The following is a 25,818-nucleotide window of genomic DNA, read 5'->3' on the forward strand; positions in this document are numbered from 1 at the left end:
GTTAAGCGTATTTTCTGGAGTGTTACACTACAGTACGTGTTAAGTCGTGTAGAGGATACTGTTGCAGTCTCGACGCCGCCTTTGTCTGTAGGAAGGCTGCAACGCCACGGGACAGGAACGAACACCTGCACCGGATCGATAATCGGCAGCCGACCTTGACCGCAAATAACTGTGACGCATCCTGCATACTGAACAGGCCTTCCAGTCCACTCGTTATGGACTGTACTGTTGGCGGCACACCACTGCGAGCAGCCGCTACCGTAGAAGACCTGGGGGGTTAACCGTCCGGGCCGACCTAAAGAGGAATCACCGTCTGAAAGACATAGCACAATGGTCGGCTGTGATTTAATGAGACAATTTTTAAGGAAATGAAAATTCGTCCACGAAAGAGGAGCCAAGCAAAACTCTTATCCGACCGATTCTTGGGTATTGTTCACAAGTCTGCGAACTTCCATCAAGTACGATTAATAGAAGAGAATCTCCGACGAAGAGCGGCGCGTTTCGTCGCGGGATCTTTGAGTCGGCATTGCGGGCATGCTCAACAAGATCCAGTGCAGTGCCAGGCGCTACGAGAGGGGCGTCCTGCTCATCGAAGAGATTTAGTGCTGCGGTTCCGACAGCAAACGTTTCGGGAAGCGTCACATAGCACATTAGTTCGCCATACACGCGTTCGCGAAATGACCACAGATACGAAATTTAAGTAATTAGAACTGATACGAAAGTTTATCAACAAATGTCTTTCGGCCCGTCATTCGTGAATGGAGTAGAATCACAAATATTCCCCGCCGCACACCAGAGGTAGCTCACTGAATACAGGTGTAAATGGTACACAGTGTTCGTCCATCATGGGACTCGTCAAACCTGTTGTTACGGTTCCGTAGCGCCGTCAGTAGAAACGGAAACCTTAAAGCTTCACTTTGTTGTCCGTCCGTCCGGCCATATGTTAAGACCTTTTTTCCTTCACAATGGGTAAACGGTTCAAAATGGTTCAAATGGCGTTGAGCACTATGGGACTTAACTTCTGAGGTTATCAGTTCCCTAGACGTAGAACTACTTAAACCTAACTAACCTAAGGACATCACACACATCCATGCCCGAGGCAGGATTCGAACCTGCGACCGCAGCGGTCGCGCGGTTCCAGACTGTAGCGCCTAGAACCGCTCGGCCACTCCGCCCGGTCGGGTAAACGGAGCAAGCTTCAAACTTTTGTCACATATGAAGGCCAGCGGTCCCATGCCAGTCTAAAACGTAAGCCTTCAAGTCAATGCAATCAAGAGATACGGCTTTTTATGTCACATATTTTGATACTGGAATGAGGAAATTTAGCAAGTACAAGTGAAGGAAAAAATGCGAAACTTGTTAACGTGTATTTACATCATAGGAAAAACATTTTTTGTCACTTTTTCACTGATGTTTAAGTTTTGATTCAGCTGAGTTAGGCGTTAATGGGTAACGATTTTAAAAAAGGTTTAAGTTATTGGTATTGCTAATTAGGTTAGCATGTTAATGTAACTCCAGAGTTGGTAAAATAAGTGTGACATTGTAATAACATGTACGGAATTACACAAATTTGAACCTGAAACCAAAACATTGTCGAAAGTCTTGCAATCTTGAGGATCGATATCTTGCTAGTGACGATAACAGGTAAAAATCGTGAAGATTCCCGATTCTCGGGATGAACGAACAGTCTGTATACATAACTAAGTTTGTTCGGAACATTCAGTGAGCGAGTCGTCTCGCATTTGGCCACTTTTTTTTCCGTCAGCAGACTTTTGACACGGCTTCTAGCAGGTCAGATAAACACTCCGATATCGATTCTAGAACTGGGGTCTCAACTCCAGGAATCGCTTTGCGTCTCCTTGTAAACGTTGCGCCGCAGTGCAATCTTCATCGGGTTGGCAGGTTGCTACGAGCTTCTTAAAATGCTGTTTAATTTGGACCAAGAGCCTTTTGTTAATTGAAGAAGGAACAAATACTGACCTAAGCGGGGAATTATTAATTTTATTTGCTTGCTTGAAGAGAGACACTCTTTATCAGATGGAATGAGATAAAAATAGCAATAGGGGGATGGGACTGCACTCCGGCATCCTCCCTGCAGTGGACTGAGTACTGCAGCCACTACACGCGTGTGGCACGGGGCGGCAGTGCGATTCTTTCTGGCAAAACATCCTAATTGAACGCAGATTCACCGTGAAGTTCTGGCGACATGTGGGCCTGATTAAGTGTCGCGTCCAACCGTAGTGAAATGGTTGCGGCAGTTTGATCAGAGCCGCGTCGACGTATGTGATGCTGATCTGCGAGGAAGGTGACGGACGACGACCACAGAGGGTAACGACCAGGGAAATGGGGAAGAGGTTTCCCATTCATGATGAGACCGTTCACACATCAGTTCCCGAACGGCCCCGTCAACAAGGAGCGGAATTCTAACATTAAGGAGGAACGGAGTCACAGGCAGAACGCTCCGGCAACTGTTCACAGCGACGTGACGATTATGGTCTCATGTTTGTGTGTCAGTTTGAACTGTAGTCCAGCATTCAGTAAAAGTGCGTTTGGCTGACATCATAATGTCCAACACGCTTTTCGAAGACCCTGATATGTAACGTTGTACTTAGTGCTGATTTTATACATCTTTTCATAAAATCAAAATCTAGGCAACCAATTTTAAGTCCACTTTTGACAATTTGAGATGAACCATCTCTGTTCAACGAGAAACAATCATTATTCGCAGTTGGGCTTGTTTTAATGCAGGCTAAATGGACTACTCCATTACGTCGTATTAACTTGAATTTTCTTCATTCGTTCACATATCTTGTTCGTCACTTAAGTCAAGCTCCATAGTTTCACTTTGCTGACAACTCAGTAACTTCTGTTACGCGAAATATATCTCTGAGAGTACCGCACATGTTAAGATATATTGACTGAAGCAAACGTTACGTTTCTGCTAAACAGTACCCTATTTGTGTGTCGTGAATCTGTTGGCCATAGTTCTCGATTACGCGGTATTACTTGTTCAACGACTTTTGCTTTTGCTGTCTTTAGACAGCGATTGTACACAAAATGAGATCTTTACTCATACATACTTTTGACGGGCTGTAGAGAAAAAGACACATCGTCGTTTCTTTCCCTTTCCCTTCTTCTTTGTTATCCTGGTGCCATTATTGTGGCAATGCTCTTATGGAATGCTATTGTTAATGCAGTAATATGTAAGAGTAATAACCATTGAACGGGTGATCGACAGAGAATTATGGAAATCGCCGTCATCTTAACTGCTCCGTTGTTTCTGGATCGTGTGTACCGCAGCTTTTGCGGCCTTGTCATTTCCATTATGTGAGTGTATTGCGCGACCTTTGATCACAAGTATCCCTCGGATGTAAGACCAGATTTGAGACACGGTTCTACAGGTGGAACTATGAATTAACGACTCAACGACACCACGAGTCTGACAAGTAAGAGTTGCGCTGAGGTCAGTGTTGTACAATTTTTCTCGGGTCGCAATTTTTCATGGACTATCTTGTACAACTTTCCATTGACCTTGGATGGTAGAACGGTCCTATGCAAATTCCTCCAGACAATGTTCAACTTAATATGATGATTTTTTTGCCGCTCTTCGTTAAAAAATCATAGGTGTATTGCAAATACACTTCTCAGTTTTGCCGCCGGATCGTATTGTGGAATTACAACAGTATTTCATCGATGCAACTGCTCGACATCTGCAGGTGGTGGTAGTTGCTGCAGTCTCCACTGCAAGACGCGACTGATGAAAATCGACGGACGGCATCGATATTCATCAGCCCAGGAGCAGGGAAGACGCTCGCAGTTGGAAGAAAGCAGTACTCGTGTTGGCCCCCCGCCGGGAGTCGCAGAAAAGTCTTCCGTGCGTGCGCTGTGGGCAGTGACTTTGCTGCCGGACGCTCGTCTGGTTAAAACCTGAATTAAATCTCAGCACTGCGCTGCATCGAACCGTGAATCGTAAGTTCTTGTTTTCCCAGTTTTGATTTAATGGCAGTCATTGCCGGATTCCAGGCGGCGCATAGTTGAAAACATGCATCCCTGTCGCTAAGATTGTCCGCCTTACAGATACGTATTCGTACGGTCGTTTTCCTGCTAGCTTTCGTCGGTTAAGGTGTTGCCCGCGTTACCTGCACGTTAGGTGCGTTGCATACGTATCAGGCGTTACCTCGTAACAGTCGCTTTCTTTACGTATGCGACCAATATTTTATTAGATTCCCCTGAAAATTGGAAACGGTGATCCGGCTACAAACTGAGTGAGAATATATGAAGGGCGGCATAACTTAGGGAACATTTTTGTTCTAGATAGTAATAGTCCTATCTGCTATTTAAAACTAAACGCTATTTACGGCAAAACTGAAACTGTTAATGTTTAATTCAGATTTTATTTGGAAAATTGTTGATTTGTAACGTGAAACAGAGCGATGTTGTAGAATAAGCAAAGAAAACAGTACAGATTTATCATACAGTGCTAGAAAACGCAGTTTCCTCAACAAAAAGATGAAAAAACAAAGAACCGCAAAACAGGAAAGTCTTGCCCTTCATCATAATGAAGGGGGTTATATTGAGTACAAAATAACAATAATAATTTCGTATAATTTATGTTTGTGCATGTAAAAAGTAGTTGCTTTGGTTATGTAGAAGCGCATAAGTTACGCGATCTAAAAATTTTTATTATTTACAAAGTGCAATTTATATTGTGTAAGGATATAAAATACACAGTTGACTAATATTGAAAGATATGTGGGCTAATCATATGCAAAACGGACAGACAGAATGAGCAGTAAGAGAAGTGGTCGGCTCCCAGTTGCTCTCTTACACATTCATTTGTGTTTCTTCCCCTGCTAGTAATACCTATGCGATTTACGTCATTTATGCAGTGTACCAAAACTACGGTTCAGTTTCCCAAATGATCTGATGGACTATAGAAGTTTGACAAGTTATTTGACCGCTTGCAGGTGGTATCCGTGACCCGGGCAGCCTGCACTCCGACCACCACGACAGACCGCACTGACGTTAGCCGCTCCTTTCGTTTCTTATTTGTTTCCCATATCGTGGCACACCAGCCGGCCAGGCGTATCGGTAGCGAGTGGATTTACGACCCCGGCACTGCGCGGCGATGACGTCACGGCGTCGCGACGCCCTGAACGCCGCGCCCGGCCAGGCAGACGCGGTGGCCTAATTGGCGTCGGCGGGCGTGGCCGCAATTACCGCCGCCCATTAGCAGGGGGCTGGGCGGCGCCGCCCACCGGCGAGGTCGGCCGCAGTCTGCCAGTCACTTACTCACACGGCCACCAGCCGCGCAATTGTGTGCCAGGCCGGGCTTCCAACTCTGCGTTTTTTCATCTTTAAGATTACTCACTTTTGAGCTCCTCGTTTCAGATCTTACTTTTTTGTGAATGAGAAGTTGTCAGCGGGCACTGTTTTGCGACAATAGAATTTAAAAATGGTGCGATCCGCAGCATAACTTTAGAACCGGTTGAAAACGAATACTACGTATGGTAGAAAATAACTCAAATACGTTGAACGTTACGGAAACTCCATATTAGGCACCTAAAAATTATGGAGTGGGTGTCCCTGTAGTGAGAGAGACCATACGAACGTAGTCTCGGTACCACATAGAAAAAATATATAGCGCCATATTGTTATCGTGAAATAAACAATGACTTACTTAGTAGCGTAGTGTGTGTTAGCATATAACAGCGCTTTCTAAACACACTTCAGTCCAAAATTAGTAGAAACAAAGAAAAAATGGTCTTCAAGGACAGGCTGACAGTGCGTTGAAGAGCTTTCTCCAGTCAAATGGTGGCAGCTATTGGAAACGGGAAGATACGACAGCGACGCACTGAAAGCACATGGTGTACAGCACGGGTGAACAACGGCGGTCCACGGGCAGAAATTCGTGGGAGAGTAAGCGAGGCGGTGCAGAATTTCGCAACGGAAGTTTTTAAGAAAGGTGTTGTCAAACGTCGTGAGTAAGAAAATAATGCACGGGACGGGTAAATAAATGACAGCGTCTGAAGGTGGGGTGAACTTAAAATGAATGTACTTCCCAAAACGCTTGTTTCGACGGATAATTTGTTGGGGTGGCGTTTCATGAGTTGGGTGCCATTGATATTCGGTGCTCTGCCCCACAAACGTTGACATCGCGGTTTCTGTAGTTCTTATTTTACGCCTTAAAATCGCTGCTGTGGCGTCACGCGACGGGTTGGCCCAACAGCTTAAACGTGCTCATCAGGCCCGGAGGACACCAGAAGTTGCCCATGTGTGCTCTAAAGTGTACGCTGCAATCAGCGAGTTTACTTCGGTCCCTCAACTGGGAGAAAAAGAAAATTGTATGTACCATATACTTCAGATAGAAGCGAGATGGGGGGGAAGGCCGACTCCAGCAGTCGATTGTTCGACGCGCTACGTGACAGCAGACACTGCCACGGCGAAGAACGATGTCACGCTTCTCGTTGTCTCTTCTGATTTCGTCGAACAGTTGTGGCAAACAAATTTTCGTATACCATTCGGCGTTAACTGTTGTTCGCTCCCCTAGAGCGGGGATGGGCAGTAGCTTTGTGGAAGTGGAGGGTCACACCTTTTAAAATGCTTCCATAAATCAGTTAACTTTCCATCTGGGAAAATTTATAAATTGTTACATAACAATTGTGACTGTGAAACTTCCTGGCAGATTAAAACTGTGTGCCGGACCGAGACTCGAACTCGGGACCTTTGCCTTTCGCGGGCAAGTGCTCTGGCAGAAGTAAAGCTGTGAGGACGAGGCGTGAGTCGTGCTTGGGTAGCTCAGATGGCAGAGCACTTGCCCGCGAAAGGCAAAGGACCCGAGTTCGAGTCTCGCTCCGGCACACAGTTTTAATTTGCCAGGAAGTTTCATACCAGCGCACACTCCGCTGCAGAGTGAAAATCTCATTCTGGAATTCTGACTGTCTTGGCAGGCCGCTATTTGCCCACACGTGCCCTGGAGTAATGGGCGCGATGTGTTCAGTGTAAGGAAAAGGAACGAGCGAATATTTTGTTGCAATCGCTTCGCTAACGAACCAATTGTGTTGGTGTCTGTTCACCACGGAAGACGCAAACAGTTGACCTCTGAGTATCGTCCGGGTCTTACCGGTGTGTGTTTCTTCTCCTGTTTCGATATTGTATAGCGATTTCGCATTTCTTCGTTCGAATTTTTTCGACACGTCGTTGTACGAATGTGCGCGGTCGTGATTTCGTGCTTCCGTCCAATTGTGTGGACTCGAAGCGAACAGATTTTTTCATAGCTGACTGCCGGGTAGAAGGCGCATGCGCTGCAGTTTTCGGCGTGCCTAAGGACATCTCTGCGCCAGCGTACGTGACGAGTCGACCCTGTTCAGACGTACTGGGCGCACCTACGACGCATTTTGGGACAACAGCCAGTGTTGGCCCACTTCAGCAAACTCCATCTCCGTTGGGAGGGAAGCCAATGGATAGCCACAGCCACGACCACCACCACCACCACCACCACCACCACCACCACGACCACTAGGCACTACACCTGACGAGCCCTCGCATAGTGTTGCAGCGCTGGACTAAGTACGCCCACCAGACATCCAAGCGGGATTCTGTTCGGTACCCAGCCACAACACTACATCCCTTACGTGCAATAAGAAAGACTTGGTTATTTCTTAGTCTTTCGGGTGCTCGAATTTTAACGGCCAACGATGTAGATTCGATCATGTCTGTGACGGCGTACCGCTCCACATGCAGCCTGCTACACTACACGAGTGAACATCACTAAGCGAAACCTGGAATGAGTCAACACGTAGACATAGATGGGGGTGAAATTTTGTAGGGGTGTGAAATGGAATCGTGACATACGCTTAGGGGCAGGTATAGCGAGTAGAAGACTTGGGTTCATCGGTAGAATGCTCCAGAAATGGAGTCAGTCGACAGACTGCTAGCAAAACGTCGGTGCGACCAGTGCTGCAGTGTTACTCTATTGTTTGAGATCTGTAGGGAGTAGTGAACGAGTACACCGACAGTACCAGTGCTCACAGGTTTCTTCGATCCGCCGCAGATGTTCGAGGAAGTTTGCGAAAGACCAGAAATAGGCGGTAAAAGACATGCGCCAGTAACGTACCGTCAAACTGTACTTGGAAAATTTGAAGAACCAGCATTAAGCGAGGAGTATAACCCTGTAGTTATGGCTCCTGTAGGAAACGGGAAGACAATGTTAAGCCGATTATAATGCGCCACGAACCATTTAATCGTCGTTCCAGTGTACCGTACACCGGTGATTGAACGAGAAGGAAAGCCGATTAGTTGTACAGGGGAAAGTATCGTGTGACATGCGTTTCTCAGTAACCCGCCCGAATAGTCGCGCGTACCCGAGCGGCGCTTCCGGGACGGGGAGATGCGCCGCACCCGGATTACCGAAGAGGACCGCTTTGGCGACCAGCCCGGGGCTGTGGCTTTTAGGCGGTTTCCCACATCCCGATAGGCGATCGCCGGGCTGGTATCCAACTCCCGTCTCAGTTACGCTATTCCCAAGAGTTTAGAAAACGCCACACGCAGACACTAGGGGCAGGCGTATTCCGTACGGGGCGCTGACTGTTTGGCGACACGAATGACGTCCGGTCACCGTTTGAAGTTCCCGTGCCACTCCGACGCTGCGCAGATGCGGGGCAAACGCACAGCAGAGAGAGGATGCGCTTCACAGCGGTACGCAGAGTGTGGGTGTGTCGTGTAGCAGGGAGAGAGCGGCCTCTCCTCCAGCTCTGCCCTTTCACAAATCCTGCCCCACCATTTAAAGTCCGTCACGGATTGCTAACCCATCGGAATGGGAAAGCTTACGAGTAAAGTGGCTGACAACGTGCTAAGTACGAAGCAGGGCTCGACACGTTGTGAGATAAACTTTTGTTTTGCTGTCCTTTGTGCAGCCTCCCATCCTGAGGTTATCAGAGGTCACTGGGACAGGGAAGCGTCCGGTGCGAGGGCCAGTCGAGACACCAGCAGGTCTGTGACCTCCTCTGTAGGAAGTCCGCCGCTGCCGCAGAGACGATGTCTCGTGAAAGTGGACGCGCTCTGTTGGCGGCGGAGAGCGGCGGTCAGTTTGAAGGCGCCGCCTCGCAGTGTGACTGGGCTGAGCCGTTACTCAAATGCAGACAGCAGTGAGCGCGGATAAGCCGTCAGGTGTGGCGGCGTCCCAGGGGGGACGTGCTGTACTCGCGCCGCAGGTTGCGTGCGGCTGGCAGCGGCTGCGCTGCGGTCGCCAGACGTAGCACAGACCTGTAGGAAGCCGACGATTCGTGCAGTGGCCGGCGGTTGACGCTGAACGTAAATCAGGAGTAGCGACCGTCTGCGCTGTTGTCTGTCCCTCGGCGACACGGATGACGTTACTTCCAAAAGTTTACGGAAAAAGAAAAGCCATTTGTTACATCTGTCAACTCCTGCAGGTTCTCGATGGACTATTGTCCGTTTCTTGCCTGACGCTGCACGTCTTGCGTAATATAATATCTTACACTCACATCACCGACAAATTTCGTATACACTGTGATTCACGAAGGTATGCAAATATTTTAATATCTTATTCTTCAATTAAAACTAAAGAGTCGTTGGGGTGACCGAATGGTTCTAGGCGCTACAGTCTGGAACCGCGCGACCGCTACGGTCCAAGGTTCGAATCCTGCCTCGTTCATGAATGTGTGTGATGTCCTTAGATTACTTAGGTGTAAGTAGTTCTAAGTTCTCGGGGACTGATGACCTCAGACGTTAAGTCGCATAGTGCTCAGAGCAGAGTAGTAATGGCCTTGGTGAAATGTGGAGGTGCGCCGTCATGTTGAAAATACATTTGCAATCGCGTAGCAACTTCAATATCTTTCAGCAAGTGGGGCATTTCTTCTTGAAGGAATTGCAAGTATGTCTCGGCAGTTAGACGTCCAGGGAAAATGAATGGTCCCATGAAGTGTGTGTTGATTTTGCGACACCACACATTTATCGCTGCTGGAAATTGCGTTGCACTGTTGCATGTGGGTTTGCTTCAGATCATACGTGCCCGTTATGTGAATTGTTTATACCATCTCGAGTAAACTGTGCCTCATCAATAAATAAAATGTATTTGTGTAGCTGCCGATTAGTATTTAACGAGTTGCACAACTCGAATGTAAGGGCAGGATCTCCCAGATGTAAATGACGCGTTTTTTGTTTATGGTAAGGACACAGATAATTGTACTTGAGTGTACGCCATACCTTAGAGTGTGAAATGCCTAACCGTTGAGAGATACGTGGTGTACTGGTACCCGGGCTACGTTGAACAGCATCCGTAATGTTCTCATCATCGTCTTTACGTATCGGGCGCTCGTACTGATCATGAACGCTAGGTAAAGAACCTGTCTCCCTTAAGATTCAAAATACTCCGCTAATGGTTCGTGCATTCGGAATCCTCAGAGTTGGATAACGTACGCCATATTTGTTAACTGCAGCCGTAGCATTACCATCACATTTGCCATAAGCAAACACCATATCGGCGTATTCCTCTGTCGCGAACTTCAAAAATGGTTCAAGTGGCTCTGAGCAGTATGGGACTTAACATCTGTGGTCATCAGTCCCCTAGGACTTAGAACTACTTAAACCTAACTAACCTAAGGACATCACACACATCCATGCCCGTGGCAGGATTCGAACCTGCAACCGTAGCAGTCGCGCGGTTCCAGACTGTAGCGCCTAGAACCGCTAGACCACCGCGGCCGGCTCGCGAACTTCAAAGGCATTCCTATTTCATAAATAATCTACAAACTACAACAGTTATTATGTGGTTTCACTTAAATACACTGTTGTTGTTATGTTCTTTCACTGAACAACACAAAATACTAACTCGTTTCAAGGTTAGGAAACGACTGAACCAACTCACTAACGGTTGCCAGCAATGACATATACGTTTTTACATTCTCAAAGGAAAGTAAACATTTACTTGTATAATAATGTTTGCTTCTCTCGATGTTCTGAAAAACTACTGCAGATAGAGGTTCGGACATGTTTTATTAGACTCACCAGACCAATAACAACAAAATAAATAGCAGCTGTGCTTTACTTCAACCTCGTCGAGTGTTGCGATGGCTTCATATTTGCTAAGTTGCTGAATTTCAGGCAAAATCTTTTATTAGCCTTAAGTCCGTAGTAAACATTTGCGGACCGATGTTTGTATGATCTTTTTTCTTTAGTTTTACTTGTAGAATAATGTATTGAAATATTTGCATATCTTCGTGAATCACCCTGTATATTACGCGACCACCCCTGGTAAGACTTCGTGTACAATATTACCACTGTCCTGGTCCACACAGCCGCGTCGTTTAAATATCTGAGCCTATCGTTGCAAAGCGATATGAGGTGCAACAGGCAGCTGAGGATCATTGTAGAGAAGGCGAACGACCGACTTCACTTTCGTCTGCGAGTTCAAGGGAACTGTGGTTCACCTGTAAAGGAGACCGCATATAGGACGAGGGTGCGAGCTAGTTTTCGGTTTTGCTTGGTCGGTTTGAAGGAAGGCGTCGAAGGGGCAGGCTGCTAGGTTTTCTACCTGTAGGTTCGAACAAAACGCAAGTGTTACGGATGTGCTTCGGGAACTCGAATGGGAAACCCTGGAGGGAAGGAGACGTTCTTTTCGAGGAACACAACTGAGAAAATTTAGAGAACCAGCATTTGAAGCTGATTACAGACCGGTTCTACTGCCGCCAGCATACAGGGTTACAATTATTGAATTATATGAAAATAAAAATTAGTTACAAACTACGGTGTGCGCACACTTAAGTCGACATTTAAACGTCACTGCAGGTATTCGGATTTAGGTTACGACATGTTAGATATGCCTGCCGTAATTGGCGATGATGTGGCATAAATAGCGAAATTTTGTGTGACCCGCTGAAGTGTCGGAAGATCGATGCTGTCGATGACCTGAATGGCTGTTTTCAGCTCAGCAATGCGTTTGGGGTTATTGCTATACAACTTGTCTTTAGTACAGCCCCACAAAAAGGAGTCGCATGTGTTCAGATCCGGAGAATATGGCGGCCAATCGAGGCCCCTTCCAGTGGCCTCTGGGTAGCCCAGAGCCAGAATGCGGTCCCCAAAGCACTCTTCCTGCTTGGATGGGGGTCGAACTCCGTCTTGCATGAACCACATCTTGTCGAAATCAGATTCACCTTCGGTAATGGGGACGAAATCATCTTCCGAAACTTTGACGTACCGTTCGGTGGTCACCGTGCCATCGAGGTATATCGCACAGGTTACTCCGTGAGTGGACGCTACACACCTCACAGTCACCCGTGGAGGATGGAGAGATTTCTCATCGCGAAATGCGGATTCTCCGTCCCCCAAATGCGCCAATTTTGCTTATGGACGAACCCATCCAAATGAAAGTTGGCTTCGCCACTAAACCATACCATACTGTGCGTACTAATTCCCATCATGCCCCTCGGGCAACCACGCACTGTGTACGTCCTAACGCAAACCGTTCAGTAGTTATGGCGCGCGGGGTAGCCGCACGGTCTAGGGCGCCTTGCCGTGGTTACCGCCCCCTCCCGTCCCGTCGGAGTTTCGAGTCCTCTCTCGGGTGTGTGTGTGTGTGTGTGTGTGTGTGTGTGTGTGTGTGTGTGTGTGTGTGTGTGTGTGTGTGTGTGTGTGTGTGTTTTGTCCTTCACGTAAGTTAGATTAAGTAGTGCGCAAGCAATGACTTCAGTAGTATGGTCCCATAAAAAGTCAGCAGAAGTTATAACGATTTTATTTCATATAGTTCTATAATTGTCACCGTGTACATTACGTTTAAGGACCACGAAGGTAAGACATGAGAAATTAGGGCTGCTGCGGATTAATATAGATAGTCGTTTTTCGCTCACTATTTGCGAGGTAAGGGAATGACTGATTCTCTGGTACGGGGGTCACTCTTGCACTCTCTGTACGGTGGGTTGCGAAGTATTTATGTAAAAAAAAAAGCATTTTCATCTTTAAATAATTTAGATACGTGACGAGAATGCACAGACACAGGTTTAACAGTGAAAAATATCCCTGACACACGAGTACCTGCAGAAACTCCTGCTTACATTACAATAAATTTTTCCACGTGCAGTTCAATCACGCGCAGCGAAATTTTCTAAAATAGTAGCCTATGAACGTAATGCAGGATCAACACGAGAAACAGCTACAGTAAGCCGGGCTTGACCAGCTTTCACCTCAACATCAGTGAGTGGGAAATCAATACGGTCGCCACGAAACAGTGGTGGACCGTGTAGCACATCAGTAATGTTAGCAGTATCAACATCCATATTGCAGGCAGTCCCTACATGTAAAGCAGTCTTGTAAATAGCAGGATGCCAAATGATGTGTGAGGCGTCGAGGTGTCTCGGTGAATGGGTAACAGCGGCAGCGCCGAGTTGCGTAGCAAAGCGTCTACTGGACCGACTGCAGATATGGATGTCGACACTGCTGACCTCATACCCTACGTGATCCATCAGTGCGTCGCGGCGCGGCGCGGCCGTATTGATTTTGCATAGAGTCGTGGTGAAGCGCAGGCTGGTCAAACCTCGAAACTTCCTGGCAGATTAAAACTGTGTGCCACAACGAGGCTCGAACTCGGCACCTTCGGCTTCGCGGGCAAGTGCTCCACCGACTGAGCTACCCGAGCACGACCCGTGGCCCTTGCTCACAGCTTTAATTCCGCCAGTACCTCGTCTCCCAGCAACCAAACTACCAGTGAAGTTTTAATCTTTTAGTTTACGGTTTCGCGAGAAGGATATTAAGAGCGCTGAAGGCAGGCGGAGAAGCTGGTCAAACGTTGGTCGCCGTAGCTACTTTTCGCGTTGATTCCGCATTACGTCCATTGGTTAGTAGTTTGGAAAATTTACCTTTACGTGATTTAATTGCATGTCTAACATTTATGGTAACGCGAGCTGCCGTTTCTAGACTGTGACCGTTTAACGTCTCACTCCGCTCCAGACGAAAGTGTGCCTGATGCGGAGAAGTTTAAGTACGCAGATCCCTAACGCGCACCTAAGTGCAGCCGTCATCGAGCCTGAGGCCGGTCTGGACACCGCAGCAGTTTACCAGGGACTGCTCCGACCTATCACGTCACGCATCCAGCCCGTTGTGAGGGCATTCAGTTCAGCGCCGATTGGGTTCGGTTGTTTTGGGGAAGGAGAGCAGGCAGCGAGGTCATCTGTCTCACCGGATTAGGGAACGACGGGGAAGGAAGTCGGCCGTGCCGTTCGAAAGAAACCATCCCGGAATTTGCCTGGACCGATTTAGGGAAATCACGGAAAACCTAGCCGGCGGAAGTGACCGTGCGGTGCTAGGCACTTCAGTCTGGAACCGCGAGACCGCTACGGTCGCAGGTTCGAATCCTGCCTCGGGCATGGATGTGTGTGATGTCCTTTAGGTTAGTTAGGTTTAAGTACTTCTACGTCTAGGGGACTGACGACGTCACATGTTAAGTCCCTTAGCACTTAGAGCCATTTGAACCATTTTTGAACGGAAAACCTAAATCAGGATGGCCGGACGCGCGATTGAACCGTCGTTCTCCTGAATGCGAGTCAGGAGCGCCGATTCCCAGCCGCGGTACTGCTCGTCGTCTTCTGCATCAACAAACACTGCCGGAGGTGAGACGAGTCCTAAGTGATCGGGAATCCATCGCGCGACGTTTCGATTCATTTGGTTCAGCTCTTCGGAGCGCTAGCAATTCAGCGTTCCCTTCAGCCCTTGCCTGCGCCCTCGAGTATTTCGTACCTCCTCGTCCTGGCTTCGGTGCTCCTAATATCCTTCTCGCGAACCGTAAACGAGAAGATTACATACTTCATTCTTCAAATATAAAGAATCCCTCTCCCTTTACAAACGACCCAAAATCTTCAAAACAAATCATTCAAGCACGTCTGGAAAAAAATTTAACTTATGCGAAATTGGTGGTCTCGTGAAACACCTAAACTTTTCAAAAGCGAAGCTTTTCGTGCCAAATTACTTAAAAGAATTTCACTCATCTTGGCAACCGTCTTAAACGACAGGCACTAATCAAGAATTATCGCTTCTTAACGGTAAACTAAGAGAAAAATTTCCAAGAAATGTTTGGTATTATGGACTCCTCCGAAGATTTTGCTGCTGTTCCAAATGTTCAAATGGCTCTGAGCGCTATGGGACTTAACTTCTGAGGTCATCAGTCCCCTAGAACTTAGAACTAGTTAAACCTAACTAACCTAAGGACATCACACACATCCATGCCCGAGGCAGGATTCGAACCTGCGAGCGTAGCGGTCTCGCGGTTCCAGACTGTAGCGCCTAGAGCCGCTCGGCCGCTCTTCCATTATATATTTGTACCTACTCGTCTACACTCACATTCTTTGCCTTTTTCGCAAAGTATGCGAGCTGGACTATAATCTAACCGTAGCTGCTGTTCTCAGTTTCAGGGAAAAACATTAGAGTCTGCCACAAGTACATATTTGTTTTGCTGCAGTCTCTGTAATCCTAATAAACCTTCCGAGATTATTTTTTTTTCTACTCGAGTTCCGTATTTGGAACCGGTGTGTACCAGTGTGTCGGCGGTAGGGCAGTTGTCGCACTGCGGACTGCGCTTTAATGTAATCTGTTGCAGTTTTTCGCCTTTGGAGACTCTTAGTTTACAGCACCATAAAGTACGTTTAATTGGAGTACGGGGTTGTCGGTATCTTTGCAGACATCGCTGGCTACTTCAGGAAGAGGCTCCGCGGTACGGTGGGCGGTCGTTGACCCCGGCCACACCCCGCCACACTCCGCCCTCATTACTCCGGACGCCTCGTTATCGGGGATCGTTTACAGTGGCAGCACCGCATTCGATACTCCGAAAATAACTGCGGCTGCGATGGAAGGCGACAATCGTTAAAATTGAACTGAGCCAGCTGCCAGGCGCTGATCGTGGTACGGTGCCAGTTAGAACGTTCACGTTGATCTGGCGAGGCTAAAATGGCGTCTGGGACCACCGAGGCGGCAGGCAGTTTTCGCGGGCGAAAAGGTTGGATGCACTGCTCTGCACTGCACAGCATAGGTAAAGGAGAACTGTTCGGAACAACATGTTGCAACGTCAACAGTGTCAAAGTCGGAGAATAAACCAAAGAAGACTTTTCTTTCGAAATGCTTGTTTGTCTTCAGACAGTCATGATGCATGATATGTGGAATTCGCCGCTTATTGTTAAGATTTTATGACATACGCAGACACAGCGGCGGGGTAGGACGAAATGACTGCCAGGCGGACACGACTTCGGCTGAAGTACATCCAAAGCTGGCGAAGGGCCTGCGTCATCGCGTTGCTCATAAAGAAGCACTAGTCTGGGTGCAGAAATAAACTGGGCGGTTCGATTGTTCCTGTGTACAAAACTCGACAAAATTCGTGTGAAAGTTGCATAATTTGTGCCACGGAAATAAATTCAACGTGCGTTTTTTATGGCGTTCTGATTATCTTGTGTCTTCGCGCATTACTCCGATTTTCGAGAAACCGGCTAACCTACGGTCCCGCCTAGTGCATATAGACGAGATTCCACTGTGCGGACATCGTATACGGGAAGGCGTCAAAGTCGAACTCTTACACAACATAACGCTCAGGGCCAGAGTTACTGGAAAAGCGGTGGTGTGGTGTAGTGTAGTGTAGTGTAGTGTAGTGTAGTGGACACCAGCTGGGAGTGTTGGGAGCCCGCTGGACAGAGTAGAGGCGCAGTTGCCGCTCTACAAACACGAGCTGTCGTGTGTTCAACTCTTTAAGTGCGGCCACGACCAGCAATGTACTATCACGACTGCCTGAGTGCTTCATAGACAACCCATTTAGCACCATTTTGATAGCTCATACTGCACACTCGTTTGAAAATGATTTCACGGGCGAAACTGTGGGCGACAGACTCTGTGCTGGAATCTTATCTTCGGTACATTCGTTTACGTATTTAACAGAGACATGCAGAGACGCACAGCGAACGAAACCGCGGACGTCATGTCCGCCATGTGACGCCTAGAAGGACGCGCGGTGCCGACCGACCGCCGGGCCACACTCTGCCGTCAGCCAGATCTCCCCACCGTTGTCGGGCTCCCAGCTGCTACTTTGCGTTCAAGTAGCTCCCCAGTTGGCCACACGTTCAGTCCTACCACCGAGGGGAAAAAAGAATTGCAAGGAATACCACAAATTGAACGCGAATACTCCGAATGACTGTGGATGGCAGCTGATCTCCCAGTTACGGAAGAGGACACTAACATTAGTACTGCTTCGTACGTGAAACCCGCGGACTCACGCACTACGTTTCGATTTGACTTAAGACGTAAACAAGACAGCGACAAATGATTAACGAATTTCGATTATCGTCTTCCGTAAGTTCGCCGTCGTCCGTGTAGGAGATACGCACCTGCAAAATAGGACAAATCTGTTCGGAAAAGCCGGCGTTTCGCGTAGTCCCAGGTCTAGAGAATAATGTAGCAGACCTAGCTGTACAAGTTTGAGCGCGAATTAATCGAGTCTACTGTCCTTGCGATGTGTGTCGCAGTAGTTGGAACACAAGACAAGACAACTCCTACCTCCCCCCCCCCTCCCCCCACTCACACTCTGTGGTCCCGTAATAGGCTGCAGGCGGGTAGGCACGCAGGGCAGCTACACACAGTAGCTGTAACTTACATTCTTGCGGCGGCGCTGGATAAGTTATCTCGCGCGCAAGTTTGCAGCGAGCGAGCGCTCCAAGTTTCAAACACACACACACACACACACACACACACACACACACACACACACGCCCTCGGCTCTCCCCAGAGGCTGGCGCGACTGGCACAGGCCTGGCACGGTTGCCCGCGGCGCACACGAAGCGCGCGCTTTATTTGATTTTCCTGCCGCTCCTCTTCCTCTCTGTTTTCAGGCAAAACCTGATTCGGGGCACAATCTTCTCCCAGAGGCGTCCATTTCCGGCGCCAGAACATGACCCCCTCTGCTCGAGGGAATGCGTGTTCCTTTGAAGAGACGCGCAGTGGTCCGGAAAGCAGTGGTGGCCCGTCCAGAGACTGCCAGGTTCCAATTATTGTTCCTGCAGGTGGGAAAATTGGCAGTCCGAATCCATTTCTACGCCCCCTCGATGACCTCCACACTTCAAACACACCTGCCGCTGCTCCCACTGGACGCCAGCTGCCTTGTTTACTTTACACGACTGACTTCATACTTAGCACCAAATTTTCGCTGGAAGGGCGCCCATGAAAAACGAGTGATTCTAGGACAGGGAAACTGTGTAAGAACGTGCGGTAGATGAATAGCGAATAAAGCAGTCAAAGAAACACATTTTAGTTTCCACATTACAGCGTGACATTTGTTAATTGCGCACCACGTACCTGGCTCTGTGTACAGGTGCCGGACTACAAATCCGTAGGTCTGTCGTTCGACCCCAGGCACTGCCAGGACTTCCTCCGTCACACTACGCATCTGTCTCGCAGCTATTTACTAAAGAATTAACTTGGCGCACGGTACTTCGCTCACGTAGAGTTTACGGCCTGCACGCACAATTATTATTGTTTTGTTTCTCTTGAATCAAATTTGTATGTTGCTACGCCATTGCTCGTCTACAAATCAAAACACTTCGCTACCCGTGTAAAACCAAAGAGCAATTTTTGCACTTCTAGATTCAAAATAGCGTTACTAGAGGCATATTTTCAATAAATCCTGTCATGCTGTTAGAGGCGGAATTTCGTAAAATCCCTCCTCAGAAGACGCGTACAATATAAGGTGGACACCGTACCAAGTTTCTGTCCTCAGCGGCTTGGGCTGTGAGGCAGTGAGTCAGTGAACCAGTTAGCACGCTTCCTTTTATACGCGGAGAGACGGAAAGTATCAAGTTGTTTGCAGCGCACGGTAAACTCCAGATGCCGTTTAACTCGGCTGCGATATCGGATCACAGCACTGCGGTGCTGAGAGCAGCCTTTGGTTTGAAGCCATCTTTAGCTCACACCCTGAGTCGTAAGCTCCAGACTGCGTGGGCGTGCTGGTCCGGTCTGTGAGGGAACACTTGGCCATACTGTGAGGAGGGTTTCCCTGAACGTGGCGGTGCGACTGGCGGTTGCGCCCCGTTAGCCGACGCCTACGTGACCCACAGGTGGGGGTGGTGTCGGCACGCAGAACTCGAGTCGCAGGGCCCCTCTTGAACGGTGTGCGGGCGTTACTCGCCCCCGTGAGCCAGGTGGTTCGAAGCCAGGAGGCGAAAGAGACCTCGACCGCCGTGGTCGGCTAGGGGTGGAGGGGTTCGCGATAGCAGCAGCAGCAGCTGGTCATCTGCAGCCCTCTGAGGAGAGCAGCGCCTGCTAGCTGGGTGGGGGACGTTGTCCAGAACCCTCCCTCCTCTCCTCTTCATCCATATCCACACAAACAGTACGAAACGCGTTGCAGTTCCTCCGCCACATTCACTTCCACTGAGATGTTGCCTACGTTTCTATTTTACCCACAAGGTGTGGATGTTGGATGCCTGTGAGTTTAAAAACAAAGCTTTGGCTTTGTTAAAAAAACTAGCTATCTCCCGCTGCTTTGCTCCCGTAGAGGGGGGAGGGGGGCGGGGGTTGATTTGGGGTGAAGAGACCAGACATCGAGGTCATCGGTCTCATCGGAATAGCGAACGACGGCGAAGGAAATTGCCCGCGCATTTTCAAAGGAACCATCCCGGCATTTGTCTGAAGCAATTCAAATAAATCACAAAAAAAAACATAAATCAGTGTGCCCGGACACAGGATTGAACCGTCGTCCTCCCGAATGCGACCCAGTGTTTACCCCTGTAGACTGTGGGAGCTGCACATTGTTCCTCTTTGTTTGTTTGTTTAATCGAATTCTATGTTGTTCACAAATTGCACCACCTTCCAAACTTTTCACGCTAATTAAGGCCACGCGTGCTCGGTTTTTTTCCAAAATAAACGCGACCAAAAAGCGGTTCTGGTAGTTGTAGTCCGACGTCTTCATTAGACCTGCCCTTTTGCGTCCACGTGGTGATATTCCCATAAAAACTTTCATGCTCTAACACACATTTATTTAAAAGTCAATTACCAGTTTTCATAGATTTAGCTTTAAATTTATTTTAATATAACTAAATATTTTCGTACCAAAAACAACTTGAACATGTTTCTATTTATTCAACACCGAGAAGCCAGATTCAAATGTTTATAGATTTAGTTTTAAAAATGCTTTCATAATGAAGTATCTTCGTAAAACATTTCATCCGTATTCACCCCCTTAGTGGTTGAATTTCCCAAAACACTGAAACAAGTATTTTTTTATTTGTAACCAATTTTCATACACGTGGCTTTAAAAATACTTAAATACTTATTTAATAATGATTTATTTTCAAAAAACATTCACCGACTATTTCACCCCATAGCGGTTAAATTTCCAAAAATGCTAAAACACGTTCCACTTTATATGTGAACGAGAAAACGAATACCAATTTACGCCGCCTTACATTTAAAATTACCTTAACAGCGACGTATTTTCAAAAACTCTTTCATCTTTTACACCTTAAGGACGTGATTTCGAAATATCCCTTCTCACACGACGCCTACAACGTAAGATCGGAGTCCTCTCCAAATGTAAAGTTTCTATCCTTAACGGTTTGGACTGGGCGATGGTGAGTCTGTGAGTGAGTGAGTGAGTGAGTCATTCAGTCAGTCCGGACGTTGGCTTCTATGGACAGCGATAACGTTTACCGCTGTCAGTGAAGTAAATAAAACTAGTGCCGCCTGTTGTCGAAATTAGACCGACTATGTCGATGTTATAACCAGGTGGACGACGATACGTAGAGGTCATTGGACCCCATCTGTGATTTAAAAAAAAATTCGTGTATCTTCTTTAAAGTGATACACTCCACTTAAAAGCGTCTCTGAAATTCTACTTCAGCGTTCATTGTAGCAAATGCTACGTTGTAACTATCGATATTACTGAAATAATTCTTTGATTTCTCTTCAAGAGTTCAGTCATTTGAAGCGAGTCCTTGATAAAATGCGCTGGAAACATAAAATTTATGTTCATGGCGGAAAACAACTTTCTCCATTAGGAAAACTCCAATTTGAACGCCGTTGCATCACGTAAAGTAACCCCAGATGGAAATGGTTTTCATTACAAACTGCAATTACGTATCTGTTTTTTTCTGTTTTTTTTTTTTTTTTTTTTTTTTTTTTTTTTTTTTTTTTTTTGGAATTACGTTCACTGCACGTCTACAAGTATTTTTCAAAACAACAATACAATTATCATTATCGGTATCCACGTTATTGTTTACACAAGAATTCTCAATCTCTCTCTTTGTCTTCCAGTCCGACTCCTTAGCGTTCTTCTTCGAGAAAAGTACAGTTTTCGTACAATGAGGGAAGCCTTAGGTGTTGAAAACCAAGAAACTGAAATTAGGAACTTGGTTAAAATTTCGTGGTAACGGCGGCTAGCTCCAGAAAGTAATCAAGCAAACGACTCCAGCAAACAACGTTATGTACAATCTGTTTTGACTCCAAAAGCTCCGTTACTGCGCTGTTTTGTTTTCCACTGCTGACATTAACAACAGCCTAGCAGTCGCGCATTCTAGCTGCCAGGCATGCCCGTCCTAACAGTAACCGAACGTCTGCTACACCTAAACGTGATCGTCTGTAGAATGCGGTTTCGCGAAGTGTTGTTACTTCCGTGTGCCATTTCAATCATGGCACCTTATCGTTACATGGGGCAGAAGTTGGTGACACTGCGCGAGACAAACTTTTCTCATGTGTGTGTGTGTGTGTGTGTGTGTGTGTGTGTGTGTGTGTGTGTGTGTGTGCACGCCTATTCCATCCATCTTTGTTGACGGCTACGGACACGAATTTTTATATGCAACCGTATGGCAAAGTACGTTTCGAGATACACATGTTTCATTGGCCTCCTTGTATTAATAATACTAAAAATCGGTATTTCAGTTTTCGGTGTTCAGTTACTGATAGTATGATAGTGAAAACAAGAAGAATCCGGTACCGGCAACGGCAAATGTTTTACGAAACAAACTGCTCGCTAGTTACGCGTCTCTGTGTGCCTCCCACAGCCTCGGCCGGCCGGCGTGGCCGAGCGGCGGTTCTAGGCGCTACAGTTGGAACCGCGTGTGCAGTCCGGTCACGTGTTTCCAGATCTTCCCGTTTCCCTGGAGCATCGCGCTGCCGCCCTCCATCACTCTGCTTGCAGCGTCATTCTGGTCCCTCTCTGCACAACATGCGCCCTAGTTGTTGCCCTAGTGGTATCTGGTTCGTACAATAACTCTGGACTTAGAACTGCCTTATACGCCTTTCTCCTTGACTCTGACACTAGTCTTTTTGTGGCGGAAGTTTCCAGACGTCCTTTTCCAACTCCTCCTCTCAGCTTAAATTCCGAAGCCTATTTGAGAATCCGAACTTCCGTTACTTGCCTTAGCTGAAGCGACGTATTGGACCGATCTGTCATCTTCAGGCTGTGCCCATTCATTACGGCTGCGCCACCTTCCGCGCCTCCCAGCCACGAGTTCTCCAGTCTCCTCCCTTCTGCTGATTTCCAGCCCCCTGCCCTCCAGTGGCCGCCTCCAGCCCTCCAGACTGAACCGCTCACCGTTCCTGCTGGCGCTGCACTGAACATCGTAGTCTACCGTGCGGGGCTGGGTTGCGGTTTCCTTCCGTCGCGGCGTCCACAGCGTAACGGGAGAGGGGCAGCGCCTGGCTGCTGGGTCGCCATGCCTACACTGCGTCCCACACTTGTGCTTGCATTTTAGTAAATACCTCGTACTTAGATGATATTACCTGCTCTCTTGAACATCTCAATTTTTTTCCTACCGTCGCACCCTGCGCTGTGTCTTCCGTAGACCTATAAAGACCACATGTGATTCCTGTTTCTTCACACAATGTTTCACCTGAAGCTGGCGGAGTGCCAAGGTAGCATTTGTTGTCCCTTTTCGTGGCATAAATCCAAACTGTTGCTCGCCTGCTGGTGTTTCGCCCCTGGGCCTTTTTTCTGCGACTTCTTGACAGAGCGACGTTAGTTTCACGCTTCCACGACTGCGCTGCCCGCCCACTCTGCCGTACAGACCTCATCCCCGTCAGGTCTGCCCCTACCGAACCACGGCCTAACTCTAACACTCCTCCAGCTAATTAACGAAATAGCTAGTATATTTTTGCGTTCCAGGCATTAGTTATCAGAAGATACGAATCAGTGACACCAGCAACAACTTATCCGTGAAGAAATACTTTCGAATACGTGTGTAAGTGGGGCTTACTCCGCTGAAATATTTCACGGAGGAGAGGCATTTATTTCTGTTATTGTCTGTCCTTATTATGGTACACGCATTCCGTGACACGTAACAATTTTCCATGGGGTCTAATAACAGTACAAACACCCTTCGCTCCACTTTCTAATACACTAATGTTTTTGTAATAGTCATTCCTTTTGCTTCAAAAACGAATGAGTTTAAGATTTTGCCGTTCTGGCTCAGACGTGGCAACAACTGCGACGTGGGAACAATTGCGGAACTGGTTTCTTCAGTGTAGGGGAAAAAGTTTTATTGCTTTTGGCGTTTCATCATCGCGCCAGTGTGGTTTTCTTTCAGCTACAGTTGCGGTGGCTTATTTGATACGTTAAAAAAATATGGGTACTGCATTCCGTACAAGTCTAGTGCTTTCCACAACTGCTTATTTTACTGTGCGCGTAGTGACGAAAACTTCACTTTTTGAGTCGATACATGCGCCGTCTTTGTACAAAAGGTCAATTATTTTATTTTTTAAAGAAAACATTTTTCACCGGGGGTATTTGTACGTTGCAGGAGAATCGTAAATAAGCTTTCATGTACTGTACGGTTTCATACTCCCACGGTACTTCGGAAACTGAAGAGAGAAAAGCATTGTCATTTTCTAGTTCGCGTTGATTCTTAAGGCGCTACATACGCTGCCTATTGTAGAAGTTATGTTACAAATCAATACAAACCCGATATCGTATTGAGAAGTATAGCTTTCTGTCCGCTTGGAGCTCTGCTGTCGCAGTGTATTAGAATGTGGCTCAACATAGGACACTATAAACCTCTGTATTTCATCGCGCCCAGCTGTATTACCAGTTATTTTATAACAAAGAAAACCACTAAACTATTACAAAAATGGCTCTGAGCACTATGGGACTTAACTTCTGAGGTCAGCAGTCCCCCTAGAACTTAGTACTTAAACCTAACTAACCTAAGGACATCACACACATCCATGCCCCAGGCAGGATTCGAAACTGCGAGCGTAGCGGTCGTGCGGTTCCGGACTGAAGCGCCTAGAACCGCTCGGCCACACCGGCCGGCAAACTATTACACTTCTGGCAAACGACAGACAACCGATTCAAACGAAGTAGCTTTCGAAGCCCTCCATTACTACCACCACAACAGGCACACGTTTAACTCAGTTACTGGATCTGAGTGTCCCATGTTCTGCAAACAGCCGCTTTTTCTTCATTTAAACCCAAACAAATTTCGACGCCTCTGTGCCATCATCAGTGGGTACACCAAATTACTTGATATTGGTAACTTGTCGGGTACAATTATATAATGATACTGTGAGCTTGGTTGACTAGTTAACGAATCACTTTACCTACAAACGCGATTTCGTTGTGCGAAAATATTTCGCGACTTCATTTTACGATTACTTACAGTTAATTACAAACTACCAGTATCCAATAATGTAGAGAGGATCGTATACAGCCCAGAAATGTAGCAAAATTGGGTAATTTCAACAACAGACAAAATTGTGATGCCAGAAAGGCGCCGAAATATGTTTGGGCTTTTGTTTGCATAACAGGCGGACTTCATACCTAGTAATTTTGTCTGCAAACATAACTACTGCTAGAGCTTCAAAACCAACCGATCAATTCAGATTTATTTACGGTATGGTGTCGCCCAATTTACGAATGTACACTCCCTGACAGAACAGTAACCGGCTAGCAAAGAAGAGGGAGCGAAATCAAAGCTCACGTGTTGAGACGTTGTCGCTAAAAGCCATCGATATTTTTAATTGCAGCAACAGCCGGCTCATTCGTCGCTGACTAAATCATGACGACGACGACAAAATTTTGCAGATCAATTGGCAAGTCACTTTCTGGAGGCGATTGACTGTTAAAAGTTGAAAGAATCGAGTAGAGGCGTTGTTGGGGAGATAGACCTTTCTGAAAAAAAATCACACTCCCAAAATCTTCAGGTGTTATGTCCATTGTTACACGATATACAGTTTTCTCGAACACTCGTCGTATTTAGCCATTTTCACAACTGCTATTGCTTTAGCGATGACAAATTTTAAGACAACATTGAAACAAGTCAATAGCGTCAGACTGTATTGGGCGTATGTAATGAAGTGTTGGTACCCTACTTTGATAGACTAGTTGTTATTTTCGAACAGCTATTGTTCCAATAAAACACTGAATAACCAGTATGCTGTGTCAACAGCGAGATCGGAAAACATGACCCACGCATCTGTATACTGTACATGCCAATTACGTTAATAGCAGCGTTCCGCGTTCTGTTTGTTTGTTGCTGTTAGCGTAATTGCGTTATCTATTGTTTATCGCTGTTAATAGTAATTGCAGGGCACCGCGGAGAGAGCAGCTGTTTGTTGTGTGCGATAATTTGACGCTCAGGTATCAAACATTAATGATGATGCACAAAGAGGCCAACGTGTTAATAATTTAATTGCGCAATAGTTGCTGTATTCGTGGCAGGCAATATTGACAAATGTTTCCATAGTGTTAGAAGTCGAAATTAATTAGTAAAAAAAAAGCTGGACTCGTCAATTTGTTCGTAAATGACAGATTAAATTTCATATAAAAGTGAGTTTCTCATATAGAAAGAA

The 25,818-nt window shown here is 46.9% G+C and overlaps 1 protein-coding gene across 15 annotated transcripts in view; it reads left to right on the plus strand.

The window, feature by feature from the left end:
* LOC124552519 (fasciclin-1) overlaps positions 1 to 25,818 on the plus strand; it is a 646,219-nt gene that overhangs the window by 335,558 nt on the left and 284,843 nt on the right. The gene's annotated exons all lie outside the window — the stretch shown is intronic.

This window comes from Schistocerca americana, chromosome 10 (assembly GCF_021461395.2).
Source record: "Schistocerca americana isolate TAMUIC-IGC-003095 chromosome 10, iqSchAmer2.1, whole genome shotgun sequence".
NCBI lineage: Eukaryota > Metazoa > Arthropoda > Insecta > Orthoptera > Acrididae > Schistocerca > Schistocerca americana.